Below are 19,655 nucleotides of genomic sequence, written 5' to 3' on the forward strand. Positions count from 1 at the left end.
CTCATATCGTTTAATTTCCCCGTCTCCCGTCACACTTCGGGTGATGTGAATGTCATTAAGTGATAGCAAATGTGCCTGAAGCTGTTTCCAAGTACTTAATAGCTCAGGCGGCAAGCTCTGATCCAAGTCCACTTTCGCTTGCCACAAGTGCTGCAAGAACATTTTACACCTTATTTTTACTGGATCTAAGAGCCCCCAAAGGATCGAAAATGGATGAATTGCAGGATAAAACAATGCGTTTTATCCAGGATGTGATCATGTGGTGTGACTGGTAGATACATACTGGAAGATGTCCTTTAGAGGATGCATAATAGTCCCTAGGACTTGATTGTACTCTCTCCTTGTCTTCCAGAATCCAGGGGAATTCTGATTCTTGGTATTCAAGAGTTATGTGCTCTAGAAGACTGGAATGGTTAGCACTTCATTTACAAAGAGGAAAGCCTGCGCTGCTGAGTAGTTCGAACAGCTCTTGTTCCAGACTGAGTGCATCTACAATGGTATCTGCTCCACGCAGAACATCATAAAAATAGAAGTCTCTTCGTAGTGTCTCCGACGCTCTTGGATATCGCAGTGCATCATGGCAAGATGTACCAGGCATCTAGTGGCTAAGATAGGTGCTGCTGTTGTACCACAAGTAATAGTGGAAAGTCAATAAATCTCGATAGATTCATTCGGAGATGAACGCTTTCCAGTGCGTTGCAGATCCTGGTCATCAGTATGAACTAGAATTTTGCCTGTACATTTTTATAACATCTGCAGTGAATGCATACTTGTGTGTTCTAAATCGCAAGATGATATAATACAAGTCTCCTTGCACCGAAGTTCCAACCATCAAGATACCGTTCAGTGAGTAGTTACTAGTAGTTTTAGCAGAAGCGTTGAAGATGATTCTGACATTAGTGATATTGCTGGACTGCTTGATTACAGCATGATGAGGCAGGTAATATGCTTGCTTGTTGGCTTGATTTGTCACAAGTTCCCTTTGATGAAGATCAGCATGTTCTCTCATGAACTTGACACAGTCCTTCTTCAAGTCTGATTGGCGATGTAACAGCTGTTAAGTTTGATTGAGACAACGAGTGGCGTATTTAAATGAATCCCCAAGTTCCTCATGATGTGGTTTAAAATCAGTCTTACAACATATCTTCCGATTCTATCCCTAGTAGTGTTGCTCACAAAGTGTTCTTCGCACTGACTTTCTTCCTTAGAACGCGTGGGAGACATCTTTACTTCCTCTTGTTGCCATAACCTTTTGACCTGTGTGTGCAGTTAGTTGCTGCGAACAATACAAGACTTTACTTTCCTGCTGGTAGACTTTAGAATGTGTGGTGGTATCTTGCCTGATAAGATTCCGCAACAGGGCTGAAGACCAAAGAGTTCTGAACGACTGGGATGCACTCTGGGTTTCACCGCTGGAACTACTGCTGCGGGTCTGGATTACTACTTGGAGCTTCTACCAATTGCTGTACTATTCCTTGGGACCTCCATGAACTGTGTTAACAAGACTGTTTTTGGCCGGCACTGTAGTTAAGACGGCTGCAACACACGCTTCAATCTCGAATTTTAAAATTTATGATAACTGTATTACAACTCAGTGTTTCAGTTAGAAAATGGTTGTAAATTATACAACGTAGAAACGGCACGTTAATTGAATCCACTCGTTTTTACTTTACTGCGCAGTAGTAACTCATGGGTGGTTGTAGGCTTCGCGGCAAAACGAACACATTCGTACTTTACACCAATATAAACAAATGTAAATAAAATGTAATCACTAATAAATGCGCAGATTATATGAGATATAATTTCGCCACTGAAACAAATCGGGCACTGGAGGACCAAAGTGTTCGGTCTCGTGTTCAGATTGATTATATTCATGTCACACGAGGCCCAACTCTTCCCACAGTTCGCAACATGTACGTCATTTATACAACTAAGTGCGAAGGGTGGGCCAAAGTAATGTACATTTCATAACTAATTTATGCACTAAACTGATTACACTGTACATAGAGCGTTGTGGTCCATGTTGTAGCACACTGTCACGAACAACCTCAACACTAGTCTACGAGACGCTAGTACAAGGCTCGTAACTCACTGACGCCAGTGAAACCCGTCACCTAGTCTCCCCTTCCACTGAAGATGTATCTGTTTGATAAGTGCTGCCCTCTGAGGGACGAACGTACGGCAACAGTCATCACATAAAATCATTGCATACGAAGGGAAATAAGCCCACAATCAAACATCGCCATAACTCGGAAAATGAGGGAATGTAAATACTAAAACCAAGAATTAATTAATTTAAGTTATTGGATATGATAAGAAATCAATTGCGCAATAAAGCAATAAAAGAGTTTGCAAACTCTTTAAAAAAAAAAAAACAGAAGCACCAGAGAAATCACCAGTTCCCATTCGGAAAAACAGAAGGCACTCCCTATCAAGAAAGGTGAGTGTGGCCGCAAACAATCAGAACAAAGGAGAAAAATAAAAAGGCTGAGGATTACTAAGCAAAAACGAAAGGAAGGAAGAAACATGACATTAAATATGACAAACGTGTGATAATAACCATTAACTTCGGGTTTCACGTACAATTGTTTTACATGTTGAGATATATTTAAATCATAATTATTACGTTGTAATTCTTTCATGTCTGTTGATGTTATGAACATTCTAATATCCGTATTAGAGTCTTAATTCTTAAGGCACACTCCTACATTTACCTCGAGAATATTTAGCGACCGAGCTCGATAGCTGCAGTCGCTTAAGTGCGACCAGTATCCAGTATTCGGGAGATCGTGGGTTCGAACCACACTGTCGGCAGCCCTGAAGATGGTTTTCCGTGGTTTCCCATTTTCACACCAGGCAAATGCTGGGGCTGTACCTTAATTAAGGCCACGGCCGCTTCCTTCCAACTCCTAGCCCCTTCCTGCCCCAACGTCGCCATAAGACCTATCTGTGTCGGTGCGACGTAAAGCAAATAACAAACAAACAATATTTAGCGAAAGGAGAAGGAATCCCAGAATCGTATGAAAGCAAATACAGAACAGAAATAATAGAAACCAATAAAACGTATTCTCAAATAACTGAATTCCATAACTCATAGAAATAATAAACCACCATGATCTCTCAGTTAAGAAAAGGTAAACATAACCTTCAGGAAAACCCACATACTGAAAACATTAATAATAAATCAACAAAGGAATAAAAGTAAGTAATCAGAAGTCAAGAAAGGGGTTAAAATTAGTGAAAACAATTTAGCGATAGTTCCTATGCCAAATATGAGATACGATACACGCAAAACAAACATTCCGTCGGCTGGGCTGAGTTGCTCAGAGGGTTGATGCGCTGGCCTTCCGACTGTAACTTGGCACGGTTGATCCAGGCTCAGTCAAGTGGTATTTGAATGTGTTCAAGTACGTCAGCCTCGTGTTGATAGATTTACTGGCACGTAAAAGGACTCCTGCGGGAAAAAATTCCTGCACCATGGCGTTTCCGAAAACCGTAAAAGTAGTTGGTGGGACGTAGTCAATAACATTAACATTCCGTCGGGATAATTGTATCACATGTTTCAAAAATACTATCAAAATAATTAATGCTATTTCATTACAATTTATATTTATACAACTTGAACTTATTTTATCTTCTTTAATTTTAAAAATATAATTTCCCGCAATTGGTAAATGTCGAAAGTATTCCCAATTATTTTCATATCAGACGAAAAACGTCCGTAAATAACACGTAATCATGCCAAAATTTCAAATTTTTCACGGACGCTTGATAACTACTATTACTTTAGAAGAATTTTGACCAGCCAGGAACTTCACAGTTTGTAGAGGCACATTCTCGGTAAAGCGTCGGTCTTCACAAGTCAGACAAAATGTATTGCAATAATTCTTTGCTTACAGAACTGTATGTTGAATCAATGTTAATAGCACGTGGGCAGGGACTGCTTAATCCTAACTTAACGAAGTCATCCTCGCTAAGTAAGGCCCAAGTATAATACACAGGAAACGGTGTGAAGAGGAAAATAAACTACGTCACGCCTTGCCTTATTCAAGGCGGTTTTATTCGGTAGATTGGACCTCTCCATGTCTTCTTAAATCCGGGCTCAAGAGAGCCTCCGCTATATTTGCGCATTTTCTTCGACAATCGCACAACGAATCTCAGCCGACGCTTTCAAAATCTGCTCAGAAATGCGTATATGCAAAACATTTGACGAACAGGTCTGCACTCGGCGAAGACGTTGCTCGGAAATTCTCAATTTTCAACTGTTTCTCACGGGCATTATTGCGTGACAATAAATGTTCTGATTCATAAATAATTAGTTTTATATGACACTAATATGAATGTTCGTCAGACCATGTCCACACAACGAACTTCATGATAGCGCTAGTGTATTAAATTACACGTTAACTTTCTTTCCCCTTCATTAGGGTAACATTCAAAATCCTTGACAGGTTATAAATCCTCCTTAAATAATGAAAGTTGACAACAATTTCTATGTCCATAAGGATTAGTTCCAAAATAATTATCATGTCAGAGGTGCAACAGGTACATTCACTAACAACGGACAAAGGATCACTGAGCGAGCTAGCCGTGCGGTTGTGGTAGTGTAGCTGTGAACTTGAATTAGGGAGATGGTGGGTTTGGATCCTATCGTTAGCAGGCCTGAAGATGGTTTCCCGTGCTTTCCCCTTTTCACACCAGGGAAACTCTGGGACTGTACCTTAATTAAGGCCACGGACGCTATCTTCTCAATCCTAGATCTTTCCTCTCCTTCTGTCGCCGAACCCTCCGATGTGTTAGTGCGCCTTTAAACCTCTGGCAAACAAAAAAGATGACGGATCAAATATTAAACTTGTGACGTTGCTGGAATAAGAACAATCGGATGACCACGAACGTGAAAATAATGATGACGGGAATGATGCCTTACATGTTACTTAGGATCAAAGTGAATATTCGGAACTACTATTTCAGAGTGAACATTGTAAGAGTAAAATTCAGGAAGGAACAGCAAAGGGAATTTCATACTCAGAACGTCCAAGACACATAGTTAGCTGTAAATTATGTACTGAATGAACCCGCAGTCACTTAAATCTACAACGTGGTCGAGGAACGTACGTGAAAAATTGCGTTTTCCGACAGTAAGATGTGTGCTGCAGGCAATGAAACTGCGGAAACGCATGCTTGACTATGCTACTAGATGGCATCCAACGGTTGACATACAGTGATTCAGCTTTTGGTAGTACTCAAGCCGTGTTGGACTGGCAATAATAATATATTTACTTCCATCAACGGATACTTCGATTGTAAACACGCTAACGCCAGCTCGTGTTAGCTACCAAACAATTGGAAGGGGAACAGGTAAGTATTCGCGATATGTATCGAATGTGACTACACTGTATTTTGGAGATATCGAAACTAAACACATCGTTATCTGTAAGCCTTGTGAATGCAAAGATGACTAGACAAGAACAGTTACGTGACAATGATATCTTCTTAGTACGAATGTTCCTCGACTTAGATATTACGCAATACTTTCTCAGGAGGAAGCTGAACGTGTTAAGCAACATTTGATCAAGACACTGACACATGTGGAAATGGAATCATCACACACTACCACTGCTAGTGACATTTATCCAACCGGCATTTACCATACACACTCTGATGTTGAGAGCATGCTGAAAGATTTAGAAAGAGAAAATAAAACCTCACCCTTCCACCAGTCTGGTCGACTATCAAGCCAAGCTCTGGAATTTCTGCGAAATTCCTTCTTTAACATTTCGGATTTTTTTTTAGTGTTTGTTTTCCGACTCTGCTCGGGATGGCTATTATCACTAGTGTGACTTATGCTCGTGAACTTGTTTTCTAGAATCTCTCTCTTAGGTAACGTATATTCTAATGCATGAATTCAATCGTCAGTAAAGTATTTATTTACTATTACATTTGCCCCCTGCCTTTACCGGTAATGTAAACTTTACATATCGGTACGGAAATACCGGTTTTAAACGTATTTTACTTGTAATAATAACGGTTTCCGCAATTACGGTCATATACGGATGCAGGTATGTTGCAAAATCGGTATTCCATCCAAACCTACATTATTCCGGTATTCAGTCCCTGTTATTAGCCTGACATATGCTTAACGGTCAAGGAGTACGCTATATGTTCTTGTTTATCTTCAAAAATATGTTTTAATATCAACGATAATTCGATGTATTAATACATACAGGTCTCAAACGATCAATAGCTGCAAAAGAGGTTTCACGTACACTAATGCTAGTTTAATGTTTCGAGGCAATATTCGGAATTCCTTATCCAAGTGAATGCAAAAACTATTCAATGTACAGAAGTTCCCATTCTTCGATCTGCTGTAAGTACCCTGTCCTTACTGAAAGGAATAGACTTAGTAAAAAATATGGTTAGAATCTCAAAGAAATCAACAGTGGTGGGCTGGATGAATTCACCTCATTCGCTTACAATATACGAACATAATAGTATTTAAGACAGTTCAAAATATAAGATACCTGTGATAATACATTCTTGAAGGATAACCCCCACGACAACCCTCCGGTAATCCAGCGCCTCCCAAAGTTATCTATTGTAATGATAAGTTAGTCGCATAGCATTACTACTATCGTGGAAATGAAGTTTCTTATTATTTTATCAGATTCTTAAGTATGTCCTTGAACGTAAGAGTGTCAATGCTCCAGTCTCGTATTGAAGAGCTGTCACGCAGAGGGCTTTGAAAATATCTCTTGTGCCTTCCAGCACCAAGACGTTGTTTGCATTCCTGACGAGCTGGCATTCCGTGGTCACAAGTATACAGCAGAACATGGCACAGATATTATTGGAGTTTTAATTATTGCACAGACCATGCCATCCTGTTACCTACTTGCTGGAAAAGTGAACATGTTTAATAATTTGTTAGATTAACAGACCTTTCGCAAGCCTTTGTGTGAATATTTAACGTATTAACCATAACCATGGTGCTATTCTCTCTGTTGATTATAGAAGTTTCTTACTTTCTGCACAACGGAAGCGTGGTGCTCCACCGGCTGCGTAATTTCCTGGAGTAACCTACACGTACTTGAGTACGAAGTATGTGACCAACCTATTTCAAATTCACTAAATTGAACATATTGCTACCTTGCGCACTCAAATTATTGCCTCAGCAATCAATTGTAAACAGTCACTGACTACTTGAGCTGAACGCAGTTACTCAGACAGTAAAAGCGTATTAGCCATAACGATGGTAACCTTCTCTATTTCACTTACTTAAAAACCCAACGGTTTTCCGGCCTCTCAATTGGAAGTGAAATTCCGTCTCAACTATAGATCCGAGGCTTGTTAAAAGCACGCAAAGTATGCTCGATAATCGTACTGTATGTGAAGCTGGTAGCTGGCCCTTTTTATATTTCAATCTAGTCTACTTTCAACTCTACCAGTTTAGGAACCGTTGTTGCCTTTGGGAGTCCTAGTCATCTGATCACAACGACACCGACTTGCAGCAAGTCCGAGATGCTTGCTCTTGTTACATAGTAACTGGTATTCCAGGTCTCAGAACCATCGGTTAAACATCATAGGGCGTCGCCTATGGTTCAAGAACTAGGGCGCAGAGTAGTTTTCTACAGAAGAGAAAGCAGAAGGAGGCTTCTCTGATCAGAAGTTAGCCAGACCCAGCACCATAGGGTTCAGGTCACGGCGTTGAACAGGCTAGCCCAGCACATCCACTTGATTTTTTACGAACAACAGTGCAGTTGTCCTTGCTTAGCGGACAGAAGAATTATCGTGCTGACACGGAATAAGTCAGATTCGAAATTGTTGCCACGGAGTGGTAAATATGCTATTGTTGAAGAATGTTTCCATAAACATCTTTGTTCATTGTGCCATAGACCAGAGCTAATGGTCCGAACCAAAGGCAGAAATATTAGTCCCAGACCATCACACCACCTCTACTGAATTTCACCGTCACCAAAACACACTCAGGTAAAAGGTAAAAATACCATTCGCTAGGCATCCGCTGGGTCCACATGCGCCCATGTTGTTTGTACCACTCTAAGCGATGTTGCACTTCCGTTCGTGTGATCAGCGGCTTCCGGGCAGCAGCACAACTCCGAAAGCCGAGTCCTATCGACGGATTATTCTGTCACTGACCTGTTCAAGCTGTAGTGGAATTAATCTCTGCATACAAACAGGACCATAAGATCGAACAGGCCGGATATTGTCCTTATTGACAATCATCTCGGGAAGACTGATCTGCTGGATATGACGGACCCTTCAGATCACAATGTCCACGTGGCCTATGTCCAGAAGATTGCAAAGCAAACTGACCTTGCAGCATAAGTTCGAAAATGTGGGAAATGGACCTGGCAACAGCGAGGTCTTTAGTCATCTCCACCGCAAGACTTCTGCACAATAAGCTGCAACAACATATGCAGGATCTGGATATTACAAATTCATTTCCACAAATTCAGAAGGCTGTAATTCTGATCAAGTGTCACCTGAGAAGAACCTTCCCATCCCACCAGTGGAGAGAGGGAAAACTTGACAACAGTCCATCCATTGATTAGTGAACAGCCACGGCAAATTAAATGTGAATAATAATAATAATAATAATAATAATAATAATAATAATAATAATAATAATAATAATAATAATAATAATAATAATAATAACCAACGCACCAAATTTAGCCCTTTCTGGCTACTTGACATGTTTCCCTCTTCAGTTGTGTGATTCTCCTCTTTGCCTTACTTTTTGTCTTCTTGTTTTGGTAAATTTGGTACGTTTAATAACATTCGAACAGCACCCAGCTTCAACCGGTTTCCTAGAACAATAGATACGTCATTCCTTCAAAATGAACACTACGTGTTATGCAGTTCTTATTTAAATATAATATCTTAGTTTTAAACAAATTCTCTCTTCTGCAGTATATGGTCCATTTCTTTGCACTGGAAAAAAGTATAATTTACGGTGTTATAATTAGGCCTAACGCTAATATGAACTGAACAGAAATGTTCGATTTAGAGTATTTTTAGTGATAAATTTTTAAACAATGAACTTACTTTATTTGCGATTGCTCGCCTTTCTTTAAGTTGAAAAAATACATTTATTTTAGAATTGTTTTGGTAATATGGTACTGAACACCATCAAGCGTTCTCTCTTGTTCCCTTAAAACACACATTGTCAAGCGTGAAAAAGTATAATTATATACAAATATAATATTCGAAATATATAAAACAAGTGTTCACTTGAAGGTACATAATACAGCTGTTTAACAATTTTCAAGTAAAAGCTCAAGAGGTATAACAGATGTGTTTACGCGAAGCCAGGTATTACAGCAATTTACTAATTGTCAGTATGGTGGTTATCAATCACGCATGCAGGAATTTGGTTAGAAAGAAGTTTATTTTATGTGTACGTTCTATTCTGCGTCTAGGATGCGTTGCAGGAACTCACACTAGGAACCGCAGGATATTCGCTAGGTATCCGCTGGGTCCACATGCGCCCATGTTGTTTGTACCACTCTAAGCGTTGTTGCACTTCCGTTCGTGTGATCAGCGGCTTCCGGGCAGCAGCACAACTCTGAAAGCCGAGTCCTATCGAAGGATTATTCTGTCACTGACCTGTTCAAGCTCTACTGGAATTAATCTCTGCATACAGACAGGGCCATAAGACCAAACAGGCCGGATATTGTCCTTATTGACAAACATCTCGGGAAGACTGATCTGCTGGATGTTTCTTTCTCTTATTTACAGAGCGGATAAGGTCACCGAAAGTACTCTCTCAACATTTGTGTGTAGTGTTTAAATGTTCGGGGTAAAACCGCTCTCATGGTATATTGACGAGTTTGAAACTTGCGAACTCTCAATTGTCTTATTGTTGAACATACTTAACCACTGGTTTATTAAAGTGAACCGAACTCTCTCCAGCCGGATGGCATACAGATATTTGAGTGCCATGTGGTCAGCAGCTTGGCGTTTTCGAGCGGGTCCGCTGCCTCTTTAGCCAGACAGTTTGATCTCACGCCTCTAAGTGAGAACCATTTCAATCCTCAGTCCAGGTTTAAAACCTTTGGTCGAGACAGAAATCGAACCCGAAGAAATCGAAACAAACGCCTTGAAAAATTATAACTATTTATAAATGTAACAAGCCTCCGTGGCTCAGGCGGCAACGCGTCGGCCTCTCACCACTGGGTTCCGTGGCTCAAATCCCAGTCACTCCATTTGAGATTTGTGCTGGACAATGCGGAGGCGGGAAGGGTTTTTCTCCGGGTACTCCGGTTTTCCCTGTCATCTTTCATTCCAGCAACACTCACCAATATAATTTCATTTCATCTGTCAGTTATTTATCATTGTCCCAGAGAAGTGCGACAGGCCTCGGCAGCCGGCACAATTCCTATCCTCGCTGCAAGATGGGAGCTTCATTCATTCCACCCCTGACCCGCTCACTGGCTGGAAAACATGTTGTAGGTTTTCATATAAATGTAATATTCGAAATGTATAAAAAAAGTGTTCATTTGAAGGTGCATAATACACATTACTGAATGTGGTTTCTTCATTTAAGTTGCTTGAGAACTGGTCAGCTGCCTTGTGGACTTAGTGCGAGTGAAATCTCTCTGATGACATTTTGTAATACTCGTAAGAGATTTTGGTAATTAACTTAGGCTATGATTTGTTAGGAAGTGCCTTAATCTGCAGGATTAGGTACCATTCCGGAGTTTATCGGTAGATGAGAGGAAAAGTCATGAAAAATGAATTCTAGAACGGCTAATAGTGACATTTTACCTACTTCTCCTTCTAACTGTGTTTTCACAGCTTATTTCACTCCACTTTAAGTCCTGTCACCAATTTGAGATTCCTGGCTAAGCGTGCAGGAAGCTTCTTTAGCAACATTTAGACAAAGGTTTATGTGAATACGGGTATACATTTCGTAATTAAAATGGAAAAAGTATATTCTAATAATAATAATAATAATAAAAATAATAATAATAATAATAATAATAATAATAATGCCGTCTGGCCTAGTGCAGGTTTTGTCAAGTTATACGTCTTATTAGGCGAACTGCATATCTGTGACAATGGGGCTTTACTTAAGATTATTTATAATGCTAAAGCAATAACAAACACCCAACACCAGAGCTAGAAGAATTAACCAGTTAAGGTTAAAATCCCTGTCCCGGCCGGTAATCGAACTCGCTGACCATTTAGCCATACAGCCGGATTCCAGAAATTTTTATCTACCCACATTTAATACAATATGGAAACTCTTACTTAATATTCACTAACGAGATTAAGATTCAGTTTGGTGATGAATTCAGATGCTTTTAGAAAATTGAAAAATGAAATAATTATGTAGGAGAAATGAATATACAAAGGAGACGACGGTATACTGTTGAAAGGATAGGGGAAATTCAGAAATAGAATGATTCGTAACGTCAAAATATCATTGTTTACGTTTAAAGAAATAACGTTGTTGAACTGAGTCTATGACACTGCACAAATAAAGATGATCTCCACACTGGCTATGAATGTGAAGGCCCTTCGGATGGAAGATAATTGCGTCCACGACCTCTAAATTCAGCACTTAGTTGGGGAGACTGGTAAGCTGTACGCCCGGCCGTTTTTGCTCCCAGTAATTTCTGGCGTAAACTGGGTTAACCAGGCCCACGTTGCTCTTTAGAAATGGAGGCCTCGTTTATAAATATTTCAAATTCCGGCCGAACAATCGAATCCACGTACCTTCGAGTGGACGGAGCACGGGTTTATTGTGTCCGCTATGCATTTCCGTACATGGCTCCTACAGTAAAAAAGGTTTAACAAGGCCAAGAAACTTGAATATTCTTAAAAAATGTTGTATTTATGGCTACATAAGCTTTATTTCCTCCAAATAATGATAATAATAATAATAATAATAATAATAATAATAATAATAATAATAATAAATGTTTTACCGTCTACTTTATTCCAGTGTGATCTATGAAACCCCGAGAGCAAATATCGTGTTCGAGAGGAGTTTTTTTAATTCACGTACAAATTAATATGATACAAAATGTTCACTGTTAATCAGGCACAAATAGCAACTTTCCATGCCGAGATTCCATCCTGCAACCTGCATCACGGAAAGCAACACACTAAGCGTCTAACTGCATTATCAAATCGGTTTTTGCAATCAAATAATTCATGTACTATGGATATTTTTCAGTGTGTGAAAGACACCCGCAAAACTTTGAGGACATGAGTCGAAGACACCCGGATATCTAGACAAATGACATTAGATAACACTCAGGGAAGTCCCTCATCCACCCGTCTCGTGGTCGAGGTCTCGGGATTGATTCTTGTGCTTGAATGCTTCACCGTGATTGAAATTCAGCACAGCCCGTTCCGGAAATATTGGGAGCTTCGGTGTAGCCTCCCCTACCAAACCGAGCCATATGCGTTTCTCTCACGCGCTATGGATAAAAGGCAGCTTATTTCAGCTCCAGCACCCTGCTCTGCCTGCTTCAATTTTTGTCCGTTTTATTCATTTCTTACCGCTCAATACTAGCTTGCCTGGAATAGTAAAGATTCCACTAGCATTGTTATTGTAAAGTTAGAATATTAATGAGTTGATGAAAAAGTCCATTAAGTGATATGTAAAAAGTTGTTATTTTGAGACAGCAGACGTTACAGAGCTTTTCCTTTGGAGGAAACATTTCTTCTTCGTTTTCGATATCACATGGTAAGAGCGCACTATTTACGGATTGAAAATTTCCACATATGTTCAAATTAAATAGTAGTACAAATTTTATTATCATGATAAACTTATTGTGCCAGTGGAAAAACTTAAAATAAATTTTAGTCTCCGGAAAATTAAATACATCACAATAAAAGTTTGGAAATCACAGGTTCCAACCAGTGATTCGGAAATCAAGTTCCTATCATAGTCCTGACGTTACTAACACCTGTAAAAATGCTCCTGGGCATAAGCGAGCTAGTATTGAGCAAGAACAAAGCGTTTACACAAAAGAAAACAAGAACGCTGTCTCCAGTCTGTTCATTGTCTTCATCCATTCATAGGTAGTGTAAATAAGGCTATATAATATGTATTGGGTACGCAACATATACTAACAGTATTGTAACATTTAAGGTGCCGGGCTGAATGGCTCAAACGGTTGAGGCGCTGGCCTTCTGACCCCAACTTAAAAGGTTCGATCCTGGCTCAGTCCGGTGGTATTTGAAGGTGCTAAAGTACGTCACCTCACCTAACTCGGGATCAACCAACACACCTGAAATTTTTCGGCTGGAGTGCCCTCACCTCTAACTGCAACTCAGTCAGCCCAAAAAAGCATAAATAGGCAGACGCCTAGTTGGCTGTCGCCTCCCCAGAACACCATGTATTCCTGTCTCATCACACGTGTGGTCACCACCGTCACGGAACACTTCATCTTGACCCAACTTCGCAAGTCCAGCTACCGAGTCGACGATGTGCGCAGACTCATGGATAGAAAAAACTTCCCGGCCTTCAACGCAGGTCCTCGCGTATCTACGCGACGGAGACGATACAGCAGTCCTGGAAGCCTGCGGAGCGAAGATCGACAACAGACAATATGCAGTGGTGCCAACTCCAGAATATATTCTGCATCAAATGTTCAATAACCCCAATACCCTTCCCACAGTTACTAAATATCAACCTAACACAATCCAGCAGCCCCCAACGCCCCCCACCGCCATTTCGCTCACACCAACTACTACTACTACTACTACTACTACTACTACTGCTGCTGCTGCTGCTGCTGCTGCTGCTGCTGCTACTACCATCACTACCTCGGCCTATACTTCTATCATCACTACCACGACCACCCATCTCTCCCCTATAATGTCAATACCCATTACCTCCCTAAACTCCTCACCACCTAGTCCTCAGCAACCCCGTGTCAACCAAACAGATGCAACCAGCGCAGCGCACCCAGCCTCACAAGGAGATGCAACCACCGCAACACCAGCACCCCAGCAGCCACCAGTGCCGAGTTCTGTCATTCGGGGTATCGACCCAGCCATAACACCAAGAGACATCCTGGAAGAACTCCAAACAGCAGGCGTCCCAGTCCTCCGAGCATATCGCATCTACAACAGGAACGGCCCGACATTCATGGAACGGATTCAACTCCCCTCCGAAGAAGAAGCACAACATCTCATAACCACCGGCGTCCGAATTCACAGCCAGCACTCTCGCTCCCCACCCCAAACTATGCGCTCCCCACCCAACAACCCTCACCGTCGCCCCCGGCTACCCCCACCACCCACCACACCACCGCAAGCCATGCACGTGCCCATTCCCCAAACTAGCTTCACCCTACCACCCCTCCCAATACTAGACCTTCTCCGTCTTCTAGTCACATCCATCACCAACATTACAACAACCCTCCACTTCCTTACATCCCAACTCTACCCCAGTATCCCTTACTAAACCAGCCCGTCTCACCGGCAAACTGTACCAACACTGTATGTATTTGTAAACTGTATTGTAAACCCTATATATGTAACTCAATATATGTAACTCATGTAAAATTCTCAATAAAAAGCACGAGATCAGAGCTACACCCCTTAGCCAAGAGGCCAAACCTTCACCACAACCCCGAAACACATCACCGTTTCCCCTTATCCAACTCCTACAAATCCTCCAAACCCGCCAAATCTCCTGGCCAGAGAGAAGGCGTTAACTTCTAGGTGGCCCGTTCCTCCCCTTCGGGGAGGGGAATGAAAACTTCCCCTTGGTCAAGTACGTTAGCCTAGTGTCGGTAGATTTACTAGCACGTAAAAGTTCTTCAGCGGGACAACATTCCGGCAACTCGGCGTACCCAAAAACCGCATAGTACACTTGCCTAACACATGCCACTTCCTCGTGCGACTGCACTGGAACAAATTCATTGTCTTCATCCATTCATATGTAGTGTAAATAGGATTGCATTCCATGTATTTCTGAAATGGAAGGTGCTATTGATTTGCTTTTTCCACAGAAATGAAGTGTAACTGAGGGTTCATAACTTTACCTGATACACAGATTATAATTATGAGGGTATGAAAGGATGAAAAACGTACACATAATTTAAAAAAACGAAGAGAACACTTTGCCTTCATGATTGCTAAAAGAAAGCTACACAACGGATCATTTTGGAATTGAACTTGAAATAGGAATTCGAAGCAAACGTCTAACTCTGTAAGAACGAATTAAAAGTTAAATATAATATAATTCAGCCACACAGCAGGAGGCATGCCCCGCTTATGTTATTCCAGTGGTCATCAACGTCAAGTTTTCTCAATGTGCCAAACACAGAATTGATATTTTTCTGCAGAATGGAACACGGTTTATTACTCATGCCGTTTCCATTTTTACCGTAACGTGTCCCTTGTATACTGAATTGCAACTTCAGCATTGTAATGACTCCATATTCTATACCTATCATGAATGTGTATCATATGTACACAAGGTGAATCACCTAAAACATGCAATCCAAGTATTTCTGAAATGGAAGGTAATATTGATGTGTTTTTTTTTTTTACAGGAATGAAGTGTAACTGAGGGCTCATAACGGTAGCCCATACACAGATTTTAAGCATTCTACTCATTATAAAACAACCTGTGGCTTTTTTTTTACAGCCGGTCTAGACACTTGAGCCACGTACGGTTAACTCTCATGACTCGCGAACTTGCTTCTTTTGTGTGTCCCAGTACATATCTCTTCATATACACCCAACACAACACAGCAAACGTTCATTATAGAAACATGCAATAGCGAACATATCCGTCTACATAGGGTTCACCTCAGGTATGGCATTTGACTGTAAATATGGGCTTAATTCACAATGGTGCCCACCACAGACTATTGGCGATTCTTTATTTATCCATGAATTGAACAGCTTTCGTTCTTTTAGAGGAAAAGTGAAATGGATATTTTAACATTCGGTGTAAATAAAATACTATATCCTATTCTAGGAGCTAAATGCGTAAACGTTTCAGAGGAATGCATGTTTAAAGTTGGATTTCAAATGAATGCAATCATGGAAGTACAATATTTGAAGGTGCGTGAGCTAACCTTAAATCAAGTCACGCCTTGACACGTAAGTCGTTATAAGTTTCATTGCACATCCCATAGGTACGCTGCTTGCTAAATCTCAGTATTCTGCTTATTAAACGGGTCTCGAAATAACTAACTTATCTCGATTCTGCTCATCCAGAAAGAACATTTATGAATACCAGACAAACTTTAAATGTTCATAATTGAATACAATTTTAACCTAGATGACTGCTAGCAGATTTAGTAGTTAACATATTGAAAACAAACCAAAAATGTTCACAATTGAATAAAATTAAAACCTAGACCACTGCTAGAGAATCGATTTATTTGTTAAAAATTTGAAAAATGAGGGTGTGAGAGGATGAAATATGTATTATATAATTATTTAAGAAACGAAGAGAACTTTTTACCTTCATGATTGCTTAAGGAAAGCTATACAACGGATCATTTTGGAATTGAACTTGGATTATGAACGAACAAAGCACATAATATGGCACGAAAAAATTGGAATTATTAAATGTTTCTTTGCTCATCGATTTTACTTAACATAAACACAATATACATTTTAATATGCGTATATTGCAGTTCTTTATAAACCATGACTCTGTTACCACCCATAACATAAGTTATATGAGGAGATCTATATAAGACAACTTTCCCTTTCTGACCACCACCTAAATATTTTCTCACAGTTATTTCTCTTACGGTGCTCTCTTCTTTGAATCATAACCCTCATTAGAATCTTGTCAGATGGACTTTCATCCAAAGTTAGCAACGTCGTACATTATATAAGAACACATTATGACCTCGTGACTAGTTTATTTCAAATTAAACTTAGCAAAGTGTATTCATGATAATTGATTTTCACATTAATTTGTACAAGAAACCCGTGCAAGTCCTTTCGAAATTCTTTCATTTTTATTATTATTTGTTTTATGAACATCACGCGTATATTATGTACAAATTTTCGTCATATGGATCATCATACCAAGACTGCAGAGATGTAATATTTAGCGTACTTGACTGTGAATCAGTCGTTTAGTTTTATTTTACTTCAATACATTTTACCCACGTTTGACATGAGATTTTGGCTATCGTGGCAAAGTATTGCAGAGCACGCGAATATAGTTTCACTGTGAGTGGGATGCGTTGAAATCATTGCACAGCTACAAACTACTTTTACCATAGCTGCAAGTTTTCGAAATATTTTCAGCTATAAATAATTCCTCATCGGTGAGAGATATAGTTCCCTATTTTCATCATTATATGTGGTAGCATATTTTACGGTATTGGGACTTCCTGAATAATGCACTTGGTTTTTCATAAGACTCCTGTAATTATGGTCTGGATATTCGAATCCTTGCACAGCTAACAGACTGTCCTTTCACTTTTCGACACATCAAGGTACTCCGCATCGGACCGAACTTTCCTATAGCCGGCGTTTCTTAAAAACAGTGCTCTTGAAGTAATAATGCAGTAGTCGTAAACTCTTAATCTAAAAGTTTTAACTCCTATAGAATGGGTAAACATTTTCTCCTCAGTTACTTTTATTACGAAGCTTCATATTTATGAACACACTCGTCTCCTATGCCCTATATTGTACGAATACTTACTTAGGGAACTTTCAAATCCAATTCTACCCGTTGCAGTAGCAATTTGGCTTGATCCAAATGGTTATAAAAGATACATTTCCAACAATTAGCGGCCGGCACTTATTTTATAAATAACTTTTGTCTCTGTGATCAACAACAATTATGCCATTTTTCCAAGTTATCATTATTCTCTACCCATTTTTGTAACCGTTCTTGAGTTGTTATTTAGGTAATAGATATATGGTGTAAAGAAAAGCTATACCTAAAACTTTTGGGATGTTAGAAAGAGTATTTGCCACAATATGACACAACTGTCATCGTCATGTTATTCTCCAGATGGACAAAAGTTAATGCTTTCCGTTTTGTTTAACGTCACGCGCGTGGCGAGTTTTTGAAAACACATTTGGCACACGGATGACTTAGAGATAAACAACCATAACACTGCTGCCTGTGTTAATGACGCACAGCGAGTGTTTTCAGACATCAGCTTACATATTTTGGACGTTGACTTTCACGCAGGCAAAGAATATACACAATGGTGTAAAAGAGTAGGTGTTCGATATGTCCACCATTTCCATGCAGACATGATTCACAGCTACGAATCGATTATATCTGAACACGTGCAAACGCATGCGGGTCCTCCCATACGGATTCCTTGTCAGCAAGAATTAAGTTGGCGGAGCTTATACTCCGTGTCGATTTCACTTGTATGCACTAGACCCTTGAAATGGCCCCGTAGTTAAAAGTACAGGGGATTTAAATCAGGATATTGAAGAACTGGTCACATAATTGGTCCAGTGTGGCCAATCAAATGGCGTGTCGGTCGAAATATTCTCTTACACTGCTGCTCACATGAGGTGGTACACCACCATTAAGAAACCACATGTTCATATGAATTTGCAACTGTACGTTCTCAAGACATGCCGGTGGCCCAGTGTGGCCTATCAAACGGCGTGTAAATATTCTGTCGAAATATTCCCTTCCACTGCCGCTCACATGAGGTGGTGCGCCACCATGAAGAAACCATGTTCATGCGAATTTGCAACTGTACATTCTCAAGACATGCCGGTGGTCCATTGTGGCCTATCAAACGGCGTGAAAATGTACGGTGGTAGTATTCCTTTACACTACTGCTCACAAGAGGTGGTGCACCACCATGAAGAAACCACATGTTCATGCGAATTTGCAACTGTACATTCCCAAGACATGCCGGTGGTTCATATCTGAGGAATGTTGGTAATTTGCATCTATCAGACGCCTGGGTAATGTGCGGGGACCAGTTAAAGAATCAACAACAATAACAGCCCACAAATTCACTGTAAATTGCCGCTGAAGGTGTCCCTGCCGAATCTTACGTGACTTAAGCACAGCCCGTGTATGGGTATTATAGAGATTTAACTCTTCATTCCTCGTGAAACGGGCTTCGTCTGTGGAAGGGGAACAGTGGCTTTTGTGCCAGTTCGTTTAGAATGCATGTACAGAATTCCCGACTTTGTGGAAAATTATCGTCTTACAGGCACTGTACACATCGTATATGATAAGGTGGCAGGCCCTCTTCACACAGGATTGAACGCACAATTCCGTGGGTGGCACAAACTTCGGGCGCAGAACTTCGCGTGCTTCTCGTCGGGTGCCGTTCAGTTATATCCAAAATGTCGATTTCTACTGTTAACACTTGCCGCGATCTTTGCCGACTACAGGACGGTAAAACACTACCAGTTCGTACACTCTCTGGTACACAGCAACACACGTTTGCCTACTGGGTGTGGAGTGGTCAAGATATCCTTCTCTGTACAAATGGACGGCAGCTTCTGAATTACGATGTGCTTCACTATAATTAAGAAGCACATCCCCTTACTCGTGAGTAGAAAACTTATTTGTCAGCTGCTGTCGTATTGCACATATATTCCACTGTCAGACCACGTTATCAGCCTATCAGTAAGTAGTCCATTTGCTTATTGTGATTCTCTTTACTACTCCGACCTTCAATCCAGGTGTATTGTGTTTT

The sequence above is a fragment of the Anabrus simplex genome, chromosome 2 (genome assembly GCF_040414725.1).
Source record: "Anabrus simplex isolate iqAnaSimp1 chromosome 2, ASM4041472v1, whole genome shotgun sequence".
In the NCBI taxonomy this organism is placed as follows: Eukaryota; Metazoa; Arthropoda; class Insecta; order Orthoptera; family Tettigoniidae; genus Anabrus; species Anabrus simplex.